Here is a 9,352-nt window from a genome sequence, read left to right on the forward strand (position 1 = left end):
ATTTATGGGTAAATCCTCTCCCCAGATTACTACCCACACCAGCAGTGTAACACTCAGATACTTATTACAGGAGGGCCCCATTTGTATTGCTGGTGGACTTTAAAGGTTTTCATTATCAAATGTGTCTAAAATGCCTGATGTTTACATTATCACATATTAAATGCTCAGTACAGCTATGCATAAAAAAGATAAAATAAAATAAATACACTGTACATACATGTACCTACCTTAAAATACAGTGCCAGTTGCCCTTCCCTAATACAACTGTACAAAAACGGCAGAAAAGCATGAAACATAATAAACAATGGCTCAATTAAAAGCCAACAAAAGTGTTGAACACGGAAGAGGGTGCTGTATATGCAGAGCCCTCCTGTACTAGGTAAAGAGGGGCAGGTGTAAGAAAACATGATCAATGTTTACACTCGTGCAGGGGACTGAACCCATCTCTGTGTCAGGATTGAGGTGACTAGCAAAGGAGTCAAATAATTTGTACAGTACATTATGCAATAATTTGTACAGTACATTATGCAGCCTTACTTTAAAATAACTCAACAGGGCTTGAACCTGCGGTTAGAGTAGTAAAACTGTAGACCGACGTGTCAGTCTCAAGTTTTATGACTCTCTAATCGCAGGTTCAAGCCCTGCCCGTGATATGGGTTGTTTGCAATTGTGCCATTATGATTTCATGAGTCATGATTAGGTTACAGTAGGTTCTATGTGAATGTTCAAGAAATGTCAAAGTATTTTATCCACAGTGTCATATTACCAACCATTCTGGAAATATACATATTGACTTTGCCTTTCGTAAATCAAACTTTTTTCAATACAAGCATACCTTGCTAAAAAATAAGGCAATTTGATTAATTTAAAACCACACATAAGCTACACTGAACTATTTTTGTGATTTATGAATTAACTCATTGCGACTGTAACCAGATATATAAAAGTAAATATTTCATTAAGAGATGAGATTTTCTTCGGATTTTTAACCCCGGAGGGTTAGGCACCCAGGATAACCCAAGACAGACAATGCATCATCAAAGGACTGTCTGTCCTATTTTCATTGAGGGCCCTCAATCTTGTCCCCCAGGATGCGACCCGCACCAGTTGACTAACATCCAGGTACCTACCTGCTTGCTAGGTGAACAGGAACAGCAGATATAAGGAAACACACTCAATGTTTCCACCCTTGCCAGGGATTCAACCACAGACGCTGTGTATGTAAAGCGAGTGTTGCCTACCAGGCCACGGGACAGTCCGTGTTTCTGATATCTTCTAGTAAGATGCTGAATAATCTTGGACCACAGATACTGATACAATATACTCTTGTGTTAACAATCACACTATATACTGTATTATTATTATTATTATTATTATTATTATTATTAGTCAAAAACCAAGCAATAAACCCACAAGGGTCATACAGAGAAAATACTGTAAATTCAGAGTAAACTGAAGACTTAAATGACAAGACTAAACATGAGTGAGCATGAACAATGAACTGGTGCAGGTGGCCTATGGCTTAGGGAACAATAAAAACAGACAGTCTGGATGTGGCTGTTCTGGCCAGTACTGGACAAACGTCTGAGTCACAGGAATTGGTCTGACGATTCAGATGACAGCCAGACATTACGATACAGATAAAATCTAGAATTACAGAATATTTTCCATTTTGACGAATGCCTCTGTTTGTCTGACCAGTTTTTTCATCCATAATTTGTGAAATCTGATAAATGGAGGTCCATTAATTAGAGGTGTTGTCGTATAATAAAACTATCAGCAAACGCTAACTTAACATAACCTAACCTAAACCTACATTCTATTGCCATACTTTAGGAAGTCACCAAACACAATGCCTGGACAAGGCACAGACATCGCTGATTTTAAAAATCGAAGACTTCGCTGAACACTTTCCTAAGGCGGAGACATTGCCGATTTTAAAAAACGAAGACTTCGCCGAACACTTTCCTAAGGCGGAGACATTGCCAATTTTAAAAATCGAAGACTTCGCCGAACACTTTCCTAAGGCGGAGACATTGCCGATTTTAAAAATCGAAGACTTTGCCAAACAATTTCCTAAGGCGCAGACATCGCTGATCTTTAAAATCAAAGACTTCGCCGAACACTCTCCTAAGGCGCAGACATTGCTGATTTTAAAAATCGAAGACGTCGCTGAACACTGTCCTAAGAGGGTATGTCGGTACTATTGCAAATGTTGTACGTAAACTTGCGGGCTGTCTAAAAAAAAGATGCATTAAAGAAAATCAGAGCAGATTCAGATTAAGACTCAGAATCCTGTGTCAAAATGATGTGTTGGCAGTTTACAAGAATACTTTCCAATAAGCCCAAATATTAAGCTAACCTGGTAGTTTATGCATTATACTTCAGGCAGTGTTAGATACCATATTAAAACATTCAGTGCAGGTTGTAATTTAGGACAAAAGAGCGGCGTAAGAACTACATTACACTAAAAATACAGTAAAATTAGCCTAACTATCATTTTTACCTGAGTTGTCCCTGTGATCCTGCTGTCTCTATTACAAGTTATATTTTCACTATAAACATAGAAGATAATGATATAGCAATAATATACTGTATATGTATACATATAGACCATACATAAGTGAAATGCAATAAGACTTACGTTGTTCACAAGCTTACTATGTATTTGTTAACTACCCTTGATAGTAGTGTTGCCAACAACACAACGCTCACTGCGCTGCAATATAAATTTTCCTGTTTAGTTTTTAAACTTATATTATAAGACATAGTATTCATTTTTGAAGCGTTTTTATTCATATAAAATATACACAAGCACAGTATATGTTTCTGAATTTTTAATAAAGTAATAAATAGCAAAAACAGCTAATATTTTCAGAATGCTCATTTCGGTTTTATTAGCTATCGATAATAATATATTGCAAAATGATATTTTATGCCACTAAATTATATATAAAAGGCAAAATAACTTAACTAATAAGGTAAGTACACATTTGTGAAGTAAGCAGTGTTGGCAGCACTGTATTACTCTGCCTGAGATTATTTTCACCAAATGTAAGACAGTACTTCCTGTGCTGAATTTATCAAAGAAAATACTCTAACTTTAGTAGCCAGCTTTTATAAAATAATACTAAAAATTTTCACGTATAACTAGTAATAGCTGGTGTAACTCAGTGCATTATTCTCACTAATATATATCTACAACCCCAGTAATTATTTTAACTAAAAATCTTCAGTCAAGGCAAATTACTATTTTTTTTTAATAAAACATCGGTCAAGATAGATTTGAGACACTCATCTTAAATAATAACTGATTCTTTAGTGTCCAAAATCAGGTGAGTTACCTGGAGAGGGGTTTTGGGGGTCAACGCCCCCGCGGCCCGGTCTGTGACCAGGCCTAATGGTGGATCAGGGCCTGATCAACCAGGCTATTACTCTTGGCCGCACGTAGACCGACGTACGAACCACAGCCTGGCTGATCAGGTACTAACTTTAGGTACCTGTCCAGAGCCTTCTTGAAGACAGCCAGCGTCTATTGGTAATCCCCCTTATGTATGCTGGGAGGTAGTTGAATAGTCTTGGGCCCCTGACACTTACTGTGTTGTCTCTTATCGTGCTAGTGGCACCCCTGCTTTTCACTGAAGGGGGAAGGGATGTGTTGCACCATCTGCCGAGTCTTCTGCTCTCATAGGGAGTGATTTTTGTGTGAAAATTTGGTACTAATCCCTCTAGGATTTTCAAAGCGTATATAATCGTGTATCTCTCCCGCCTGCACTCCAGGGAGTATGTAACGTGGGGGTTCTAGGAGATAAAAGTGGTGTAGAAATACACCTGGGGATGGCCGGTAAAACTTGTATTTTGCAGAGTCCTTATCACCCTTATCCCCATCAATTACACAACCCAGGGCAACATGGGTTTAGAGCAGGTCACTCCTGTCTGTCCCAACTACTGGCCCACTACGACAAGGTCCTAGATGAACTAGAAGACAAAAAGAATGCAAATGTAATATATACAGACTTTGCAAAAGCCTTCGACAAGTGTAACCATGGCGTAATAGCGAACAAAATGCATGCTAAAGGAATAACAGGAAAAGTTGGTAGATGGATCTATAATTTCCTCACAAACAGAACAAAAAGAGTAGTAGTCAACAGAGTAAAGTCCGAGGCGGCTACGGTGAAAAGTTCCGTTCCACAAGGCACAGTACTTTCTCCCAACTTGTTTCTCATCCTCATACCTGACATAGACAAGGATGTCAGCCACAGCACCGTGTCTTCCTCTGCAGATTAGTTAGTTAGTTTAATATGTTTATTATGCACCCCATACCCATCCTGTGGGCGGTAGTCAAAAGATTACAGAGGTACATAATTGGTCCAGGGACTGGACTCCAAAGTTTTGATAGCTGAGCAAGTTACAAAGGTAATGAACTAGAACTGGTCATAATCATGACCAAGTTACAAAGGTAATGAGCTCCAGGTTGAGCTGGTCACACTCATGAATAATTGCAAAGGTAATGAATCATAAACACATTAATCATGAGAATTTACAAAGGTAATGAGCTCCAGGTAGAGCTGGTTACAACCATGACAAGTTTCAAAGGTAATGAATGATAAACACGTTATGACATGATTACAATCATAGACAAATTACAGAGTAATGAGCAGTTAACAAGCATAGGGAATTCATCCATTGCCCCAACAACAGATGTTGCTAGGTGCCTGTCTCTCCTCGGCAGACAGCCATTGCAAACAGCAGCAAGTTGCCCCGGGATCTGCTGCTTGCACAAGCACCATCGACCCTCCCCAAGAGGTCCAAGAAGCCAGTGACTCCGTTAGCAGCCCGATGGAGAGCTGTCCTAGGGACATGTCAGCGTCCTGGTGGACGCCAAGTTGACTGAAGATCCCAGGCCCTCATGTGCACGGATGTTGAAGCTTGAGGAACTGAGTACACACTGCCTGTGGTACACCTGGCAGCTGCCTCGCAGTCGAACTCCACGATGCTGTCCCTGTAGTGGAAGTTCCTGTGAGCCCGGCACTCCCTGCAGTGCCATCGCTGACATCGTGGGTTAGGGGAGAAGTACCCTCTACAGATGGGGTGGCGCTGGGAGTTGGGTGGGTGAGGCGGGGGAGACGGGCAGGGGTGAGGCGTTAAGAGAGGGTCACTGTTTACTACACACGCCCTCCCCCTCCCCCCCAGCGGAGAGGGGGGGAGGCGCTGACTGGTCCTGACTCAACAACACCAAACCCTCTAAAACTGCACAACACTTCAACTATTTACGCTGAAACGATGCACTGGGATGTCTGTTCGCTGCTCTGGTATCTTCTCAAAGCATTCACACTGAGTTCTGATAAGTAGGGACCTGGTCATCCTCTTTCACCAGGAGCTATCCTTGAAAATCCCGCAGCTAACCCTCTACACAACCTGCCGTGTCGGCCATGCCAGCAGCTGTGATGCCTCTGCAGATGACACCCGAATCTGCATGACAGTGTCTTCCATTGCAGACACTGCAAGGCTCCAGGCGGACATCAACCAAATCTTACAATGGGCTGCAGAAAACAATATGAAGTTCAACGATGAGAAATTTCAATTACTCCAATATGGTAAACACGAGGAAATTAAAACTTCATCAGCGTACAAAACAAATTCTGGCCACAAAATAGAGCGAAAAACCAACGTCAAAGACCTGGGAGTGATCATGTTGGAGGATCTCACCTTCAAGGACCATAACACTGTATCAATCACAGCTGCTAGAAAATTGACAGGATGGATAATGAGAACCTTCAAAACTAGGGATGCCAAGCCCATGATGACACTCTTCAGGTCGCTTGTTCTATCTAGGCTGGAATATTGCTGCACACTAACAGCACCTTTCAAGGCAGGTGAAATTGCTGACCTAGAAAATGTACAGAGAACCTTCACAGCGCACATAACGGAGATAAAACACCTCAATTACTGGGAGCACTTGAAGTTCCTGAACCTGTATTCCCTGGAACGCAGGTGGGAGAGATACATGATTATACACACCTGAAAAATCCTAGAGGGACTAGTACTGAACTTGCACATGAAAATCACTCACAACGAAAGCAAAAGACTTGGCAGATGATGCAACATTTCCCAATGAAAAGCAGGGGTGTCACTAGCACGTTAAGAGACAATACAATAAGTGTCAGGGGCCCGAGACTGTTCAACTGCCTCCCAGCATACTTGAATACAACAAAGTCTCATTTAGACTCCATGACGAGGCCTCAGTAAGGAAGTTCACAGCTGACCTAGAGACTGTTGACTGGCCTACAGAATTCTCCAAGGCCAATGGTATTGATGACTGGACAGACATTTTTCTTAACAAATTACTTAGACTATACAACAAACATTGTCCTATAAAAACAAAACAGATCACAAACAAACGGCTTGGTTGCCCATGGCTAACCAGCACCATTCTGAAATCCATTGACAAGAAACACCAATATGAAAAGCAATATAGACAATGCTTAATACACAAAGATATTCTTAAACACTATTCATCAGCTCTCACCAAAGTAATAAAGAAAGCCAAACAACTATACTACTCCAGTAGATTCACAGACACTAGAGGAGATATAAAAAAGACCTGGAAAACACTATTTCAGATTCTAGGGACCCACAAACTGAGAAAAACCAAAAACATTGTCCTAACTAAACCTAATGAAACACCACTACATCCCACTGACACAGCTAACAAGATAAACGACTTCTTCTCAACCATAGGATCTAATCTCGCCAGTAAAATCCCACATACCAATGCCCATGCCGGGGACTACCTAGATGGGAATTTCCCTAATTCCTTCTATCTTGCACCAACAGAGCCCACAGCATTGGAAAATAAGGAATATCCACTAGGAATTTTTATTGACCTAAGAAAAGCTTTTGACACAGTAGACCACGACATCCTACTCCACAAACTTAATCATTACGGTATACCGCCCACAGGATGGGTATGGGGTGCATAAAGATATTAAACTAAAGTGTGTGTGTGTGTGTGTGTGTGTGTGTGTGTGTGTGTGTGTGTGTGTGTGTGTGTGTGTGTGTGTGTGTGTGTGTGTGGTGTGTGTGACTCAACAATCAATATTTGCACCAATAACTCATTACAGTTGTGACCGGGTGTGGAAGTGTGAATTGCTCATTACTCTATAATTTGTTCATGATTGTAGCCAAAGTATAAACGTAAGTAACCATTCTACAGAATTCATTACCTTTGTAACTTGTGAGCTCATTACCTTTGTACCTAGTTCAGCTATCAAAACTTTGGGGGCCCAGTCCCTGGACCCATTACGTACCTCTGTAATCTGTAAATACCTTTGTAACTTGTCATGATTGTGACCAGACTTACCTGGAGTTCATTACCTTTGTAAATTGTGAGTTCATTACCTTTGTAAATTGTGAGTTCATTACCTTTGTAAATTGTGAGTTCATTACCTCTGTAACTTGCTCAGCTATCAAAACTTTGGAGTCCAGTCCCTGGACCAATTGTGTGCCTCTGTAATCTTTTGACTACCGCCCACAGGATGGGTATGGGGTGCATAATAAACATATTAAACTAACTAACTACGGTATAAGAGGCCATGCACTTGCTTATTTCAAATCTTACATTACTAATAGGTATCAGTATGTCACCATTAAAGATACAGCATCAGCAACACGGCCACTTGATACTGGAGTTCCACAGGGAAGTGTCCTTGGTCCCCTGCTCTTCCTCATATACATCAATGACCTTCCAAACGTATCCCAACACCTGAAACCCATTCTCTTTGCTGACGACACGACTTATGTCATCTCTCACCCTAATCTTGCCACCCTCAACACCACTGTGAATGAGGAGCTGATCAAAATATCGACTTGGATGACAGCCAATAAACTTACGCTTAACACTGACAAAACCTACTATATTATGTTTGGTAACAGAGCAGGAGATGCACAACTTAACATTAAGATTGACAACACTCTAATTACCAGAAATAATGGGGGCAAATTCCTAGGCTTATACCTTGACAACAACCTGAATTTCAGCACCCATATCCAGCACATAACCAAAAAAGTATCCAAAACGGTTGGGATCCTCTCCAAGATACGATACTACGTGCCGCAAAATGCCCTTCTCACACTATACCACTCACTTATTTATCCATACCTCACCTATGCTATTTGTGCTTGGGGATCAACTGCAGCAACACACCTAAAGCCAATAATAACCCAACAAAAAGCTGCAGTAAGAATAATCACTAAATCCCATCCCTGGCAACACCCCCCCCCACTCTTCATAGACCTAAACTTACTCCCTGTTCAGTACATCCACACTTACTACTGTGCAATCTACATCTACAGGGCCTTAAACTCTAATATCAACCTTGACCTAAAACGCTTTCTTGATAGTTGTGACAGAACCCACAGGCATAACACCAGACACAAACATCTCTACGACATTCCCCGTGTCCGACTAAACCTTTACAAAAATTCAATGTATGTCAAAGGCCCTAAAATCTGGAATACCCTACCTGAGAACTCTAGAACTGCAGACACATTCATCACCTTCAAAACTACCATTAGAAAACATCTTAACTCCCTGATACACCCTGTCAACTAACTACACGAATACCACCTGGTGGTTCACACTTACACTCACTGACTCATTTGACCATAAACAGAAATATTTATCTCAATCTTAAAATAATGAATCCTGTGATACTCCAATACTGAAACTATGTACTGTGCCAAAACAAAAGCATTTACATTGCTAAACTCACAAACTAGTATTTAGTCACTTAGCCATAATACCAACTTACCTCATAATTTGTAATATTTTACAATTAAGAATGAAACTAAGTCTGCCCGAAATGCCTAGCCATGCTAAGCGTTCTAGTGGTGCACTCTGTAATCACTATTTTACTACATGTAAACCACACAATAACCAAATTTCTGTAAACTCAGCATTGTAATCCTTATAGAGAATAAACTTTGAATTTGAATTTGAATTTGAATAAGGGGGATTACCAACAGACCCCTGGCAGTCTTCAAGCTGGCACTGGACAAGCACCTAAAGTCGGTACCTGACCAGCCGGGCTGTGGCTCGTACGTTGGATTGTGTGCAGCCAGCAATAACAGCCTGGTTGATCAGGCTCTGATCCACCAGGAGGCCTGGTCACAGACCAGGCCGCGGGGGCGTTGACCCCCAGAACTCTCTCCAGGTAAACTCCAGGGGAAGGCCCAGACTACCAGTTCTTGCCTGTGGGTCTACATGGGAATTGAGAGCGAGGCAGGGTGACTGCCGCTCATGTGTCACCATGTGGCATCACCTGGCCTAGGCCTAGCAAGGGACCTTATA

At 41.4% G+C, this 9,352-nt stretch overlaps 1 protein-coding gene across 3 annotated transcripts in view; it reads right to left on the minus strand.

Annotated features, from left to right (window-relative positions):
- LOC128699011 (uncharacterized) overlaps window positions 1–2,719 on the minus strand; it is a 118,505-nt gene extending 115,786 nt beyond the window's left edge. For 2 of the 3 annotated variants that reach the window (XM_053791528.2, XM_070096840.1), the window contains exon 1: window positions 2,645–2,719. The gene's annotated coding sequence lies outside the window, so the exon portion shown is untranslated. The other variant, XM_070096841.1, reaches the window with a different exon arrangement.
- Between the last annotated feature and the right edge of the window lie 6,633 nt (window positions 2,720–9,352).

This window comes from Cherax quadricarinatus, chromosome 55 (assembly GCF_038502225.1).
Source record: "Cherax quadricarinatus isolate ZL_2023a chromosome 55, ASM3850222v1, whole genome shotgun sequence".
NCBI lineage: Eukaryota > Metazoa > Arthropoda > Malacostraca > Decapoda > Parastacidae > Cherax > Cherax quadricarinatus.